We start from the raw sequence: 17,745 nt of genomic DNA on the forward strand, positions 1-17,745 counted from the left end.
CATAATTAACAAAGCAAATCAGTCCGCCAGATCAGACGCAGTAGGGATGACCAGGGATTTTCTCTTTAAGGAGGTGAATTAGACCATTTTCCTGTCCTGCTAAGCATTCAAAATGTAACTTTTGGGTGTCAGGGAAAATGTATGGAGTAGAAAGTACATTATTTTCATTAGGAATGTAATGGAGTAAAAGTAAAAGTTGTCAAAAAGATAAATAGTAAAGTACAGATACCCCAAAAAACTACTTTAGTACTACTTTTAAGTATTTTTCCTTAAGTAAAAACACCACTGCAAAGTGGATATAAATAGGAACCAAAAGTACTTAAGTTACAATACGTACAAAATAATAAACAGGACAAAAAGCAACTTAAATCCGAGAACACTTACCTAAACCAGGCCTCAATAATGCCTGATATCAATCAGCTTGAGCGGCAGCATAGTCCAACATTCACCTTTGGCTGCAACAGGAAGGAAGTGAGGTGTTGAAATACTTTTTACCCACAATGCACCTCACTATGGAACGTTCCATTATTTTAATGCTCACCATTTTTTTCACAGGTGATCATCATTGAAAATAACATACAACTATTGCTGCCATTACAAAATGTATTTCAATAGCAGTTTTAATAAATAACTTGTTGTTTTACTTTGTTATATTTACCAATAATCAAAAGTAGGGGAATTTTTTTCATTCCACAATATGATATAGAAAAAAATGACATACAATAATATCAACCTATTCTAATCTGTAACCAAAGGTGAGGTGAAAGCATCTACTTTCTGTCCATATCCAATCTCTTTCCTCTGGAAAAGTAGAGGAGAGGACTACACACAATGCAATACCCAGAGAGTCACCGGTCCTTCTGGAAACCTCAGGGGTGTTCTTTAATGTTTCCTTCTCTTTCTTCCATCCTCAGGCGTAAAGCGGATATTACACATTCAGAGCGTGGTGGTGTGTTTATGAAATCTCACCCTGGCCATCAGCAACATGAGCCATTGGTTTTTTAAGGTTTATTGTTCTGTAGAATTGGGCTGAACAGTTTCTGTATAAATGGGTTGTCATGGGCAGGTCACAGTGTCTTAGTTACGCTGTTCTCCTAGCTGGATGCTGGCTCCAAAAACATCCCCCAGCTCTCATTGCTGACCCCTGTGGGTTTATCACATAACTCTTGAGTCTACTCACCCATTTGGGGGAGAAATTCACAGTTCTCTGTCTTCCACCTCTACCCCAAAGTGAGGAAATACAAATATTTTGTATCGCCTAATGGGGAAAAAAGTTTTCACCTACACTCCCACCCTCCCTCTGCATTTCTAGACGCTATTCCATCCTTCTCCCTCTCTGTCCATTATGTTTTATTCCTCTTCCATTCCCATATATTCTCTCTCAACCGACGTTCTGCTCTATCTCAAGATCCTTATGCTAACTTGTTACCATGAGAAGCATGGTGGCTTTGGTCCCTCTGTGACTCTCAGGGATCAGTTCCTGTTGCTCTCGAATGGAGGGATCGGCCTGAACGTCAGAACAGACCCAACATGACTAGCAGGATATGAGCTGACAAACTTTTATGAACTCCACTCATAAATGCCAGTCAACATCAAAGCTCGGTCAGAACCATGTTACAATGGGGTGTAAGTCGGCCTCGCCTGTTTCTAGCCTCGCCTAGCTGGCATTACATCTGAGAGGGAGCACTCTCTTATTGTGATGTTGTACAGTTCACGCCTGGTCCAACCTAGAGAGGAAACATTGTAATTTACCCTGGCATGTTGATAGCAAGGCCCCAGGAGTGGCCATAGTTCAGATTTGGGTTATCGGAGTATGGGTGGGGGTTATGGTTTGAGTTTTACTGAGCTCCTCTATGGATCTCTGGCTGTGATTGTATCCAGATATTTTATTGGTCTATGATGTTTATTGGGATTAACACAAATGAAAAGTTACAGTGCTTTTCTGTTGAGGATTAGGGTTAGGTATGGGTAAAGGTGTTACTACAGGAAGTTATGACCTGGCCTTAAAGGTGGAGAGATACAGCAAATAAGCTCAAACTCAACCTTCATGATCTCTCTCAGTTTAATAGGCCTCAGCCTGAACAGGACCACCCCATCGACCCTGCCAAAGGTCTACAAAAGCAACAGAAATAGTTCACTTTGAGGCAAAACTGGGCCATGGAGGGTTGTTGGTCCTCAGACACATTGACCTTCTGCTCAGTTTGAGAACTCACCAAGGGACTATGTTGTTGTTACAAGAGAGTCTTGATGCGGAGGTGAATGGGAAACTACAGTATGTACATTAGAAATGGTTATAAAAAACACATTGTGGAAATGGAGGGTCACCACTGTATCAGGGGAGAACAGATCAAATCAACAGAGGGTTTTAGAGAAAGCCTTCCTCAGGTGGGCAGAGATCAGTGTGACGGTGGAGAGAAAAGAACATGTCTCGGCTAATCCAGTCAACCCTGAAAGCAAACCGGATGTAGAAACCTCAACAAATCCTTAGCAATGATTACAGACTAGTGGAAAATATAAACCACTTTTCCAAACATGTTTTTTTCTCAGTGTAGCATTCAGTTAATTCCTTGAAGACAGGGCCAGTTCCAGGCACATGTGACATAACCGGTCACGCTAGGGGACCCCCGACCCAATGTTTGTTGGGAACACAGTCGGGGTCTCGATTTACTTTTAAGCCAGGTACAATTTCTAAATGTTGTTGTGCATCAGCAGTTTTCCTCTTGTGATGTCAGTCATTGACAGTCACTCAATTAGCCATGTCAGCTAACGATGTTTGGATTGGTAGTTAGTCTCGGCAGCTATCTAAATGTGTAGTAAACATGGCATAAGTGTAGTGTAGTAATCATGGCATAAGTCATTACATAATTAGTAGAATTGCATGAAATTTGTTATGAAAAAGGCAAAGTTTTCTCTCCGTCCAAAGGCAAAATGTGTAGAATTGCAGAAAACCTGCTTAAAACTGCAACATTTTCTCTGCGCCCCATGGAAAAATGTGTAGAATTGCAGGAAATTAACTTTAAAAATTAAAGATGCACTATGCAGAAATTGCTCTGCTTAATTTCACTTAGTGACAAAACAAGTATAGTGTAGAGAATCATTTTATAATCTAAACCAAAAGTAAATGATGCAAAACAAAAAGTATAAAAATAGCCCACATAGAACAGATCTACCGCCTCTTAGACTTGCTTTCAATGAGAATGACAGATCTATAACTCACATTTCTATGGCAATTTTATGGGGTTGTGTAATGCTCGGGCATTGTGGGTGAGGAATCAAATGCAGGAAGCAGCGAATACAGGGTAGTGGCTTTTAATGGGCCAAATGGCGAAAAACACAAGCCACCCCAAACAGCGATGAGAGCGCACACAAAACAAAGTGCCCCAAACACAGGGGAAAACACAGTCAGCGTAAAACCACAACCAGCGTGTACACAAGCATACAACAGATAAACAATCCCGCACAAAGAGCAGGCGGGCCAGCTAGCTCATATAGCCCCGCTAATCACCCCCACTAAGAACAGGTGCAAACAATAACAGAAAGGGGGAAAACAAAAAGGGAACCAGTGGCAGCTAGTAGGCCGGTGACGACGACCGCCGAGCGCCACCCGAGCAGGAGGGGGCGCCACCTTCGGTGGGAATCGTGACAGGTTGCCCAAAAGTTACATATTGCAGCTTTACATTTTTCTCTCCATCGTCAAGAGGGGTCCACTAAAATGTTTTGCAGTGAGGTGGGGGACCCCACAACCAACCAAATCTCACTTAGGGCCACCAAAAGGCTAACCCTGATTGAAAATGAAAACAGAAAATGAATGGTGGTTTTCTATTTTGTATCATTTTCCTAAAGAGTGGCATTTGCAACTAAAGCTGGGTTTAATTTGATGCAGGCACTCTGGATTAGCACAAATAGAGTACATAACAAATCACTCCATCATTTAATCATCTAAGGTTTAGTCAGTTATCATTCCATAATCTTTATCGTTAATTCCTTGGCTCGCCCTGTTATCATGCTTGTACACTCTCCCTCACATCTATCATGATGTGATGTCATGATGTGATGTCATGGTGTGACGATGTGATAGTCTTCTGTCATGAGAGTTCCTGTAGACCAAAGTGTGGGAACAGCCCTCCCCTCATGTTTGAAGTTTCTCTGTGGTTCTTCAGACTTCAGTCACTTGGGTTGAGACTGCTGAAAACATCAATAAAAAATGAATTGTTCTGGGGGCATTTGAATTGAGTGAGCGTGGTGATTTGACGTGGACCAGAGGAGAATGGCAGGGTTGGGCTGTACCTACTGAATGATGTGTGCTCAGTTAGTTTTTTCCCCTTTTTTGTGGTATCCAATTGGTAGTTAAAGTCTTGTCCCATCACTGCAACTCCCGTACGGGAGGTGAAGGTCGAGAGCCGTGTGACCTCTGAAACACAACCCAGCCAAGCCGGCCTGCTTCTTGACACAATGACCGCTTAACCCGGAAGCCAGCTGCACCAGTGTGTCAGAGGAAACACTGTGCACCTGGTGACCGTGTCAGCGTGCATTTTTCCAAACCCGCCACAGGAGTCACGAGTGCACGATGGGACAAGAACATCCCTGCCGGCCAAACCCTCCCCTAACCTGGACGACACTGGGCTAATTGTGCGCCACCCCATGGGTCTCTCTCCCGGTCAGCTACGACAGAGCCTGATCTCTAGTGGCACAGCTAGCACTGCAATGCAGTGCCTTAGAACACTGCGCCACTTTGGAGATGCTCAGTTCGTTTTGACCAGCGGTGGAAAAAGGACCCAATTGTCATACTTGAGTAAAAGTAAAGATACCTACAAAGTGAAAGTCACCCAGTAAAATACTACTTGAGCAAAGTCTAAAAGTATTTGGTTTCAAATATGCTTAAGTATAAAAAGTACATGTAATTACTAAAATGTTCTTAAGTATCAAAAGTAAAAGCATAAATATTTTAAAATTCCTTATATTAAGCAAACCCGACAGCACCTTTTTCTTGTTTTTTTAGTTTGAGGTTAACCAGGGTCACACTCCAACACTAAGACATAATTTACAAACAAAGCATTTGTGTTTAGTGAGTCTTCCAGATCAGAGACAGTAGGAATGGCCAGGGATGTTCTTTTAATAAGTGCGTTTTCCTGTCCTGCTAAGCATTCAAAATGTAACGAGTACTTTTGGGTGTCAGGGAAAATGTATGGAGTAAAAATAACACTATTTTCTTTAGGAATGTAGTGAAGTAAAAGTCAAACTACTCAAAAATATAAATAGTAAAGTAAAGTACAGATACCCCCAAAAACTACTTTAGTACTTTAAAAGATTTTTACTTAAGTACTTCACACCACTGGTTTTGACACAGTCCAGATCGCTGCTGATCCCTCTGTATTGAATAAGCACATGGCTTTGGGGACAGGAAGATTGCTGCTGCTCCCATTGAACTCTGGGATATCCCTGTCCTTGGCTGGGGTGGATTTTGGGGTTTGTGGGTAATGGGAGGGGGACCACTTCCCTTGCTTGTTAAACAAGGCCATTAAATGGCATTATGAGCTGGCCTCTGAAATGGCTTTTACGTGTCATTGCTTGCATCTGTTGGAGGGTGTTTCTGGTCTCTCTGTCTGTGTTCTTGTTTCTTTACATTATGCCAGAATAATTCAGTGGAAATATTGAGAGTGACATGGAGAGATGCAGTGGAAAGCAGCAGAAACAGAGAGATGGCTGACTGCCATGCTCCTAGACGATCTGTTTCTGATTGAAGCATCATCATCATCACCACCATCACTGATCAATGAGCTTCATCTAAAGCAGATGATTTAGGGACTATGTTACGGCAGAGAGATTCTATTCACACTTGAATTAGAAAAAAACATTTCCACTGAAAAACCCCCATTTCCACTGGAAATAATGGCAAGGAGAGACAGAACCTCCAGAACAAAGGCTGGGAGTTACATCTAGTGACAGACAGCTGATACAAAACTCCTTCATTTCTTCTCAGAAGGAACTTCAAAGCCTTTACTCTTAAGACATTGCAGCACATCCCATGATTTGGATGAACCACATAGTTAATACCCTCCTGTCAAACTGGCCTCATCATGTGCCTAACTATTTACACTGGGAGACTAGGTGAATGGCTTAATTGACGTGGTCACAGCGCTGTCAAAGTAAAGTCTGAGGCTGGTTGTTACCCCATTAAACCTCAGAGGGAAGAGAATGATATGTGTCATATGTTTAAGACTCCTGACTGGGGTTATGCACATGCCAGTGCTCTGGAGGAATCTGCCAGGCCATCCGTTGTGCTGTTTGGGAAGTTCCGCGGACAGAGAAATATAAGGGTGATGTTGGATAGGGGGGGAAGAGATGACTGGCTCTATTCCCAGAAATAATGCACTTATGGAAATTACTGGAATGTTCGTGTAAGACAAGAATGAAAATTTGTGCAGGGAAATAGAGGCGTGATCAACAGGACGCATGTAAAGTAAGAGGAGCATGACAGTAGACAATCTCTCTCCCTCTATCCTGTATCATCCCAGTTTCAGGGACTGGCCCTCTTACTGGGTCAGCTGGAAGTGGAAAATTAGCACAAATCCCCCAGGCTGGGATTTATCCGACATCTCTTCCAATTAGCTTCCTGAGCTTCTGGAGATAATTGCAGCGTACAGTGGAGAGACAGGAGCTTCGACAGCCTCGCTGCCGCATTCCCACTTAATTTCCACAGACAGTCATGCACTCTCACACAAAAAGAGACCAGAGAGAGAGAAAGGGAGAGAGAGGGAGAGAGTGTGTGTGTGTGTGTGAGAGAGAGAGAGAGAGAGAGAGAGAGAGAGAGAGAGAGAGAGAGAGAGAGAGAGAATTTTGGGATCAACATCCCTACATCTCTACTGGTTAATCCTGCTCGGAGGAGGCCTCGTCCCCAGAGCCTGGTTTCGTTAAGTACTTACATACGCCACCAGAAGTCTCGTTGGAGTTAGGAGTTGGTAGAAGTTTTGCATGTGTTGTCATTTATAGCACTATCATCGTTAATAACAGGGAGGGATTAGTGCAGTCGCCTTTTGATCCTATAATCCTCGCTCTTCGAAATCCCCAAACTTTATCGGCTTGTCTTTCTAACGGACCCACTGATCTTCTGGGAAAGAAAGAAATTGACCTCAAATATGATGCAATGGCTGTGCTGTGAAATATCAGACAGGTGACGGGTAATTCATGGGGGAGAACAGTTGGTCTAATGTGGTACAGGGAGATGAGTGTCACAGGCTCTTATGAGGCTGTAGTCAGTGGAGATTAAAGGACTTCATAAATATGCCCTCCATTTTGTGCCTCTGTATATCACTGGGCTGTTAATAAGTACAGCCCATCCGTAACACTGTAATTGCATCTGAAGATGCTCAAGCAACTAGGAACTTTATCTAGCTTCCTATACTGTACATCTCCATCATAGATTTGTCTTAACTTGATTCACATCTAATATGAATGAATGCAACACATCCTGTAACCGGCAACTGTCAACATTTCTAATATGCTTGTAACCTAACCAAGCACAACCAATGTTTAGGGCAGACATACAGTTTGGAAATAATTACACTATCTCAGAAACACGTGTTAGCAACACCTACAATATGGTTGATCCTCTTCGCCATAACGTTAGTGAATCTCAAAAATCACTATCCATAACAAATATTTGATGGATGGCTTTTAAAGGAGGGAACTGCTCAACAATTCTTTAAGCTGGAAACGGCACGAGAGTGTTCTGCATGGCTTGGCCAGCTCTATTCATTAACCTGACACCGTTGACCTCCCCATCTCCTCCTCACGATTGATGCTCTACTTTCATTTACGACCGGCCTTCCTTTTCTCTACCAGGGCCGGGCCAGGGAGCGGGTTGGTCTCAGCCATGCAGAAACTGAGAGAGAGAAGCGAGTCGTGATCGCACACTGGAACTAATTAATGAGCCAGGGTTCCGTTTATGTTAAGCGATGTTTGAGAGAAGAGAACAACAGGAACTTAATTACATGGAGCTGGAGACGAGAATAGCAGCTAACGGTTTCAGTGCAAAGGGGGCTAGGCTGTTTAAAGGGACTTGTGGTTTAGTAGAGGCTCGGGCTAGCTCACACTCATAGTGCTGCCTGCCTGCCTGCCTAGCTGTCCCTGGGTGGACGTTAAACCCTGTGTCACATTGTTTCTATGATTTGGGAGCATTGTATTTCTTATGGGTGACGTGTCCAAGGGGCTGTAGTATGTTAGAGATTCTTCTTCTTTGTTGTCCTCTCTGTGAGGAGAGGGCTGGGCTACTATAGGGCTGTACTGAATAGCCCAGCATCATGGCTCAGACCCTTCTAGAGTCCTGAGAATTGGGGCCCATAGCTACTTTGGTGTTCACCTGAATGGAATGGTACGGTACGAAGACAAATTAGTATCACAGGCCACGCTGTACCACATGTTGACCACCATTTTTCTTAAGGCAATCAATCAGTCATGATGTTTGATGTTATTACTAGAAAAATGTGATTGTTGAGTATCCAGAGCGTGTGTGTGTGTATTTGGTGTTCCCTGTGAGAGTGTTGGTTCCCGTTGGGTTATTTAGAAAGTCTCCTAACCTGGGGAGAGGGGGCTGGAGGGGGGTCGGTGGGGGTGTCAGGAAGTGAGCCTGAGGTTAGCTCGGGGAGCCCGCAAGAACATTTTGCTGCCATAAAACAAAGCTGGGTTTCCAAATACCTCACTGATAGATTTATGAACTTCAGACTGGGGAAAAGAGAGCAGTGTTTATTTAAGATGCTTAGATGTGATCCTTTTTTAAGGCTGACTGCAATTTAGAGATGAAAATAAGAAGAATAGGCTTTAGAATAGACTATCTACAGGAATAGGCTATCTACAGGAAGCCACAGTGTAGGAGTAGAGAGAGAGAGAGAGAGAGAGAGAGAGAGAGAGAGAGAGAGAGAGAGAGAGAGAGAGAGAGAGAGAGAGAGAACCATTCCATGCATCTTGGGGTCAGTGCGTTGGGGTTTTTAAAGACGAGGAGGAAGTTATTAACTCAGGGTCATGGAGCGAACTATGAGCCTGGGCTATGGCCCTCCCTTATCTCCCTACCTCCCTCCCACACATGTGCTGTGAGGCCCTGGTCCTCCACCCAGACCTCAGGGGAGCCGTCGGGTGCAAAGGACACTGGGAATTTAACAGGGCTCCCCACACTTCTCTGAAACAAGACACATGGGTCTGTGGTCTGTATGTGCCCAGCATCTGAGAACAATGTTATGGACACCTATAGAGTTCTCAATAGTAAAAAAGAGCATCTACAACAGTAGAATCTCCAGCCTGGCCTCAGAGCCATACGAAACATCTGTAATTCACGTATTTCTGAGCACCTCCAAGACGTATGATACTAACTAATGGTCTAGTTACTTTAGACAGAAACAAAAGTAGGGAAGTTGGTCGCGGAGGATGGGTGGGCGCAATCCAAGACTTTCTAGCAAGCTAAAGGTTGTGTGTTCAAGTAATGTCAGGGACAACTCAGGAACAACTGTAGCATGTTAGCTTACCCTTATTCTAAACATAACCCAATTGGGTGTAATCTGCAATCCAAAGATTGTGTGTTTGAGTCATGTCGGGGACAACTGTAGCATTTTTATAACCCAATTCACCTAACATTCTACGTAAATTCACCTAACCTTTTAGTTCCCTTAACCTTTATTGTAAATGATCCTAACCTTTTAGTTCCCTTAACCTTTATTGTAAATGATCCTAACCTTTGTCGTTAGTTCTCCTAACTGTCAATGTATATTCTCCTCATACTTCTCCTTTGTTGTTATGGCACAACCTAATCTCAGAGACAGACTGACAATAGTACACTCTTGACAATAGTACACTCTCCACTGTGTGGTTCTTCGGCTGTCTCCATAGGAGACATAGGAGACAACCCTTTGAAGAATCCAGGTAGAACCCTTTTGGTTCCAGGTAGAACACTTTTGGGTTTCATGTAGGACCCTTTCCACAGAGATTTCTCCCTGGAACCAAAAAGGGTTCTCCTATGGGGACAGCTGAAGAACCCTTTTGGAACTCTTTCTTCTTTTTTTATTTTTCTCCCGAATTTCATGGTGTCCAATTGGTAGTTACTGTCTTGTCTCATCGCTGCAACTCCCGTACGGACTCGGGAGAGGCGAAGGTCGAGAGCCATGCATCCTCCGAAACACAACCCAACCTAGCCGCACTGCTTCTTGACACAATGCACATCCAACCCGGAAGCCAGCCGCACCAATGTGTCAGAGGAAACACCGTACACCTAGCGACCGTGTCAGCGTGCACTGCGCCCGGCCTGCCACAGGAGTCGCTAGTGCGCGATGAGACAAGGACATCCCTGCAGGCCAAACCCTCCCTAACCCGGACGACACTGGGCCAATTGTGCGTCGCCCCATGAGCCTCCCGGTCGCGGCCGGCTGTGGCAGAGCCTGGGCTTGAACCCAGGAACTCTTTCTCCTAAGAGTGTATATGTCCTCCAAGACGTATGATAAGTTACGTCATCTAATTCATGTGCTATTGTATGACCGGGTAAGACGTATGATGCTATACATCCTATAATTTGTATGATATTTTACGACCGTTATTCCATTAATAATGTAACCTAACGTAATATACAGTATCATACTAAATGGAGTGTCACAGATTTACATACAGAATAATATGAATTGCCCTGACACCACATTGGAATCTCAGACGTTTTTGTTTTTATTCTGTCTGTATCAAGCAGATGTATCTGGTTTAAGTCAGAAGTCTTCAGAAGTTGAATTAGTGTGATATACTGTAGAAAGATAAGATGTTTGTAAACATGCAGTATATCTATCATAATCATGGAATTAAAGTACATGACATCAATTGCCTGATGTATTTTATGTTTAGAACCCAAGTCTCCAAATATAACAAATATGGATTCAGTTTACAGAGTGGAATGTAGAAAACTCCAGGCGGTCACAAAGTCTTGTTACGCCAATGCATTTAAACAGGTTGTTATTTATTATGTTGGATTCCAGGGTTTCAGCACTCACCAGGCCCTCACCTGCTCTGCTGTCTGGAGTAGCAGCGAGCCTCAGACCAGACTGGCTAACCTCAATACGTCTCTGGGACAGACGCAAAGGAAAGAATGGTCGCACTGCTGACAACAGCTTGGTTTTGTGTGTGTAGAGGGAGAGGGGGCAGGGAGGGTATGAGTGGGGAAAGAAAGAGCTGAGTTAGTAAGAAAAGATCGATGTGCTTGGGCTATGCTTGGGCTGGGCATGGTGGTCAGCCAACCCTCCTCCTCAGACCCACAAAAAGCCTTGTGCCAAAGCCACAACTCTTATAGGGGAAACCTTGACCATGTGTGACGCAGCTCAACCCCAACATCCACAATGACAGCAATGAGCCATCAAAACACAACATACCTTCCCTACTATACTGCGACTTTCCCTGCCTCAACACACACATCTTAATGTAGCTCAGTTGGTAGAGCATGGTGATTGCACAACCAGGATTGTGGGTTCAATCCCCACTGTGGACCAATATGAAAAAAGTATTAGAATGTATTTACTCACTAAGTTGCTCTAGTTAAGAGGTTCTGCTAAATGATTTAAATGTAATATTTTAATGTAATCTTGTTGCCTAACTTACATTCTGATAAATCCCCTAAACTGCATTATGACACAGTGATCAATGCTTTACTCGTCACTCACCCACTTATCTCAGTCACCGTGGAACCACATAGAAATCCCCTGATGGGAAAAGCCATGTCTATAAGGAGAACTTTACTGTACGCTAGGTGGCATGCTGTATTCTCTGAAGGAGATCCCCCTTATCTCCGGTGCAACTCTCTTTTCTCTGGACAGGAGTTCTTTCTACTCTAGTTGGTTGTAGACAGGAGCTCTCTCTCTGGTCTAGCTGATCACCATTGTGAATCGTGTCCAGAGTATCCAACGTCTCATTCCTCCCCAGGGAATAGCATGAAAGAGAGGAGTACAGTATTTTTATAACCCAGTGATCACTGACTAACCTAATTACACACTAATCAATCAAGCGTGCTGAATCTGTGCCAGGCCCGGATGTGGCCTCGCTCCCTCTGCTCCCTCTATCCCAGTGCATCTGTTTAAGGGCTCTACCATTGCCCACTTGTTTAAAATTCACACGCCGCACGCTTCTTTTTATACTGGCTTGTTGATTCCCACCCCGGGGTCACCTTCCAGAGAATGGACTGAGCCGCAACCTCTTGGCCTGTAGCAGTGCAGGCCCTGGCTTGATGATTGGTGGAGAGTTGAATAGGCAGAAGGTACAAAAGGGTTTTGGTCAGCTATCTCATGACCTGGCTGCCTGAGAGGGACAATGAAGGATGACCTGAATACTACAGTGTAACAAGAATGTTTCAGCGCATGTGAATACTCTGTACAGGAAAAGGTACGTATGGACAGTATTAGTGTAATATACTGCTGGTGATATACAGTTAGTGATAAAAAAGATAGCATGCATTGGCTATAGATGGGAGGGATGCATTCACAAATCAAACAAGGTTTTAGTTCAGTCATTGTTCCTGAACTACAAAGCCCCAAAGCCAAAGGGCTCTCCCCCAAGGTGACCTCTGTGTTACAGTATTGATATGTTTATTTCCTGTAAACCAGTTTGTCATCACTCCACAAGGTGATTCATGGGAAGAGGGGTGGTGTGTGGGGGCAGAGAGACAAGGCAGTAAATATATGGCATCAGTAATTTACGGTTAGTGTACGATCCTTGAGAAATATTTCAATTCAGCCCGATGGTACTCATAAAGAAAGACAGACAGGCCTACAGAGGAGAGAAGACGCTTCGTTGTCTCTCCCTCCCTGTTCTCTGAATCAGTCACACCCATTGATCATTTGATCTACAAATCTACATGGTGTCTTTCTCTTTCACACGTAAGAAAATGAGAAAGAAAACTTATTTCGTTATTTAGCTCTTTTATTCCCTCTTTCTTTCTTTCAACTAAACGTCAGCCACTCTCTCTGTGGTTCTCTCCTGACATTTCTGTAATTAAAGCCAAATGGCATCCCTCGATAGGCTTCCAGCTGCATACGTTTAATTCTATACAATCAAAGTGTCCTGTTTAACTACTCGCTGTCACGGCTACCAAAGCTATTTGTCACAACAGAGACAAAAGGAACATTTATGAGCAATAAAGAATATCACTTAAACAGTTTTACCTCGTTAAGACTCCTTCAAAGAGAAAACAAAATAAAACATATACCATTTCACAAACAATGGTAATTGTAGAGACTATTTTCAGAAACCACCTTTTGCAGTGAAGACTTCAGTGTGTTCTGTGTTAAAGTCAAAGGCATGCCTATTGGGAACCGCATAGAAATAAACCATGTCAACTTCATACACATTAAAGCTTAACATTTCTGAGGTTGACACTTGTGGAGAAAATACAACCACGGTGACCTGATACGTGGCACCTGATACCTGGCACCTGATACGTGGCACCTGATACGTGGCACCTGATACGTGGTACCTGATACGTGGCACCTGATACCTGGTACCTGATACGTGGCACCTGATACCTGGCACCTGATACCTGGTACCTGATACGTGGCACCTGATACGTGGCACCTGATACCTGGTACCTGATACGTGGTACCTGATACGTGGCACCTGATACGTGGCACCTGATACGTGGCACCTGATACGTGGTACCTGATACGTGGCACCTGATACGTGGCACCTGATACCTGGTACCTGATACGTGGCACCTGATACGTGGTACCTGATACGTGGCACCTGATACCTGGTACCAGATACGTGGTACCTGATACGTGGCACCTGATACGTGGCACCTGATACGTGGCACCTGATACGTGGCACCTGATACGTGGCACCTGATACCTGGTACCTGATACGTGGCACCTGATACGTGGTACCTGATACCTGGCACCTGATACCTGGCACCTGATACGTGGCACCTGATACCTGGTACCTGATACGTGGCACCTGATACGTGGCACCTGATACCTGGTACCTGATACGTGGCACCTGATACCTGGTACCTGATACGTGGCACCTGATACGTGGCACCTGATACCTGGTACCTGATACGTGGCACCTGATACCTGGTACCTGATACGTGGCACCTGATACGTGGCACCTGATACCTGGCACCTGATACGTGGCACCTGATACCTGGTACCTGATACCTGGCACCTGATACCTGGTACCTGATACGTGGCACCTGATACGTGGCACCTGATAACTGGCACCTGATACGTGGTACCTGATACCTGGTACCTGATACGTGGCACCTGATACGTGGCACCTGATACGTGGCACCTGATACGCGGTACCTGATACGTGGCACCTGATACGTGGCACCTGATACCTGGCACCTGATACGTGGCACCTGATTCGCGGTACCTGATACGCGGTACCTGATACGCGGCACCTGATACGTGGCACCTGATACCTGGCACCTGATACGTGGCACCTGATACGCGGTACCTGATACGCGGCACCTGATACGCGGCACCTGATACGTGGCACCTGATACCTGGCATCTGATACCTGGCACCTGATACCTGGCACCTGATACGTGGCACCTGATACGTGGCACCTGATACGTGGTACCTGATACGTGGCACCTGATACGTGGCACCTGATACGTGGCACCTGATACGTGGCACCTGATACGTGGCACCTGATACGTGGCACCTGATACCTGGTACCTGATACGTGGCACCTGATACGTGGCACCTGATACGTGGCACCTGATACGTGGCACCTGATACGTGGCACCTGATACCTGGCACCTGATACGTGGCACCTGATACGTGGCACCTGATACGTGGCACCTGATACGTGGTACCTGATACCTGGTACCTGATACGTGGCACCTGATACGTGGCACCTGATACGTGGCACCTGATACGTGGCACCTGATACGTGGTACCTGATACGTGGCACCTGATACGTGGCACCTGATACGTGGCACCTGATACGTGGTACCTGATACGTGGCACCTGATACGTGGCACCTGATACGCGGTACCTGATACCTGGTACCTGATACGTGGCACCTGATACGTGGCACCTGATACGTGGCACCTGATACGTGGCACCTGATACGTGGTACCTGATACCTGGCACCTGATACGTGGCACCTGATACGTGGCACCTGATACGTGGCACCTGATACGTGGCACCTGATACGTGGCACCTGATACGTGGCACCTGATACGTGGTACCTGATACCTGGCACCTGATATGTGGTACCTGATACGTGGCACCTGATACGTGGTACCTGATACCTGGTACCTGATACGTGGCACCTGATACGTGGCACCTGATACGCGGTACCTGATACCTGGTACCTGATACGTGGTACCTCTGTGTCATAGGTTCCTTCAGATGTACGTTTTCCCCCAACACAAATCAAATCAAATCAAACGTTATTTGTCACATGCGCCAAATACAACATGTGTAGACCTTGCCATGAAATGTGAAAGCAGGGTGACTGTGGGATCCCATGAACTCTCTACAACCATGAACACAGCACAGGGATGTTTTTGGACTCATTTCCCCATGTTTTGACTCAGTTACACACGTGGGTCAACACTGAGCCTAATTCACACACACACACATGAACTCATCCAGTGACCCTTTTGTGTTCCCATCAATTCTAGGCTTACCGGATTTTCTTTCCATAGTGAAACATGTACCAACCACATCAAGCCCTGTGATTGGGAATAGAGATGGCAGCTTCCTCGGCTCCCCTGGGAGATCTCACTGTAAATCCCACAAAGATGACTGCCCCTCAGTTAGTATGGACGCTGCTGTCAGAGATAATGAGCTGTGTGTTGATCGTGGTGGAGGATGGTTCAGACAGACTTCTTATATAGCGTCTCTAGGCATTGCCCGTGATGCTGAGTTGGGTTGGGTTCCATATTGTGCTGGGTTCTAGGGTTCCATGTCGTGCTGGGTTCTAGGGCTCCTGTGCAGGATCTCAGACAAGAAGGAGAGGGAGGCATCTCTTTACCTTATTGTTCATTGTTAATCTATCATTCCTCCTGGTCTTGGTTATATCAAGCATGCCAATGAACACAGAGAATACTGATCCACATCATAGAGAACCCCCCCCCCCCCCCCCCCCACCAATAAACAATCAAGAAATCTATCAAACATATTGGTCAAATCAGATGTGGTCAGAGAGAGAAATGAGGCTTTTATAAAATGATGTTTCCCTGTAGATCTTGTACCTGTTGTAGCACCATAAGGAAATGTTCTAGCTTTGGATGCCCTCAGACTTTAGGACCTATCAGATAAAGTCTAGTATAACGTGCACTACTAAAGGAGTTCTTCATATCTTACAGTGTTGTTGCAATAAGATTTATTTTGGAAAAACATCCCGAGTCTTGAAAGTATGCCTTGGAGAACATATATCCACTATCAGATGTCAAAATATCACCTCACCAGCTGCGAGACTTTATAGAACCAAATCACGCTATTAATGAAATGTGTTGTGTCGGGATCTAAAAAGTTGTTTCAACACAGAGGAGGTGATTACAACAACAAATTACTCCAAAGATAAGCCATGTGGATATAGAAATTACATTCCATATCCCTGTTTAAACAAAGCACTAGATATCACCTCCTTCCTATAGGCCAAATTTAGACTGTTATACAACAGCACTGTCGATATCAGATTTTGCATATAATTTATGAGTTAGCCACACATATGTTTATGAATGATGATGTCCTTTGTTGTAAAGCTATCTCATGAAATGATATAATATTTCCAAGTAAGCGGACACTTAAGGCAATTGATTTATGAATGGTGCACGCCTGATGCCCTCAATTGCCCTTCGTGCCCACTCCCATACCCTATAATTCTGTATTTCTTTGTGAGTGTGACTTGAATACAGGTAGACCAGAGAAGCCACATCCCTGAATGGTCAGATGACTGACAACCCTGATAAGGAGCACCTGGTTGCTAACCTGTGTTTCCTACAAATGCTGTTTTGTATGAAAAAGATTTGTACTGTATCAGTTATCCTGTTAGAGCATCTGTGGCGAATCCACTGCGCTGTTTCATGGTTATGTCGCAGCAGTGTGTAGGAGGGGGGTTCCAAGATGTGGGAAGTGTGCAGGAGGGCATGGGATAGAGGATTGTGTAGTTTCGGTGGGTAAAGTTGTGTGTGTCACCTGTAGGGGTGCACATGTTGCTGGGGATCGTAAGTGTCCGGTGAGAGAGAGGCAAGTTGAAGTGGGCAGAGTAGAGCAGAAGGTGTTGTATGCTGAGACAATAAAGAAAGTAGAGGAGGATGGGTCAAGGGTGAGGTATTCTGAGTGTAGTAGATCTGTGCCAGCACAGAGGGATAGGCCAATGAGTGATATATGCTTCAGTAAGGTTGGCTTCTTAGCTATCATAGCAATGGTTATCATCACGAGCTGGCCCTTAAATGTACACGGAGAGTTAACATTAATGATATGCATGTCAATCTCTCATGGCTCAAAGTGGAGGAGAGATTGACTTCATTACTACTTGTTTTTGTAAGAAGTGTTGACAAGCTGAATGTACCAAGCTGTCTGTTTAAACTACTAGCACACAGCTGGACACCCATGCATACCCCACAAGACATGCCACTAGTCCAGAACAGACTAGGGGAGGCGCACAGTACTACATAGAGCCATGACTACATGGAACTCTATTCCACATCAGTTAACTGATGCAAGCAGTAGAATTAGATTGAAAAAACAGATAATAATAGACCTTATGGAACAGCGG

The sequence above is a fragment of the Salmo trutta genome, chromosome 22, assembly GCF_901001165.1.
Source record: "Salmo trutta chromosome 22, fSalTru1.1, whole genome shotgun sequence".
NCBI lineage: Eukaryota > Metazoa > Chordata > Actinopteri > Salmoniformes > Salmonidae > Salmo > Salmo trutta.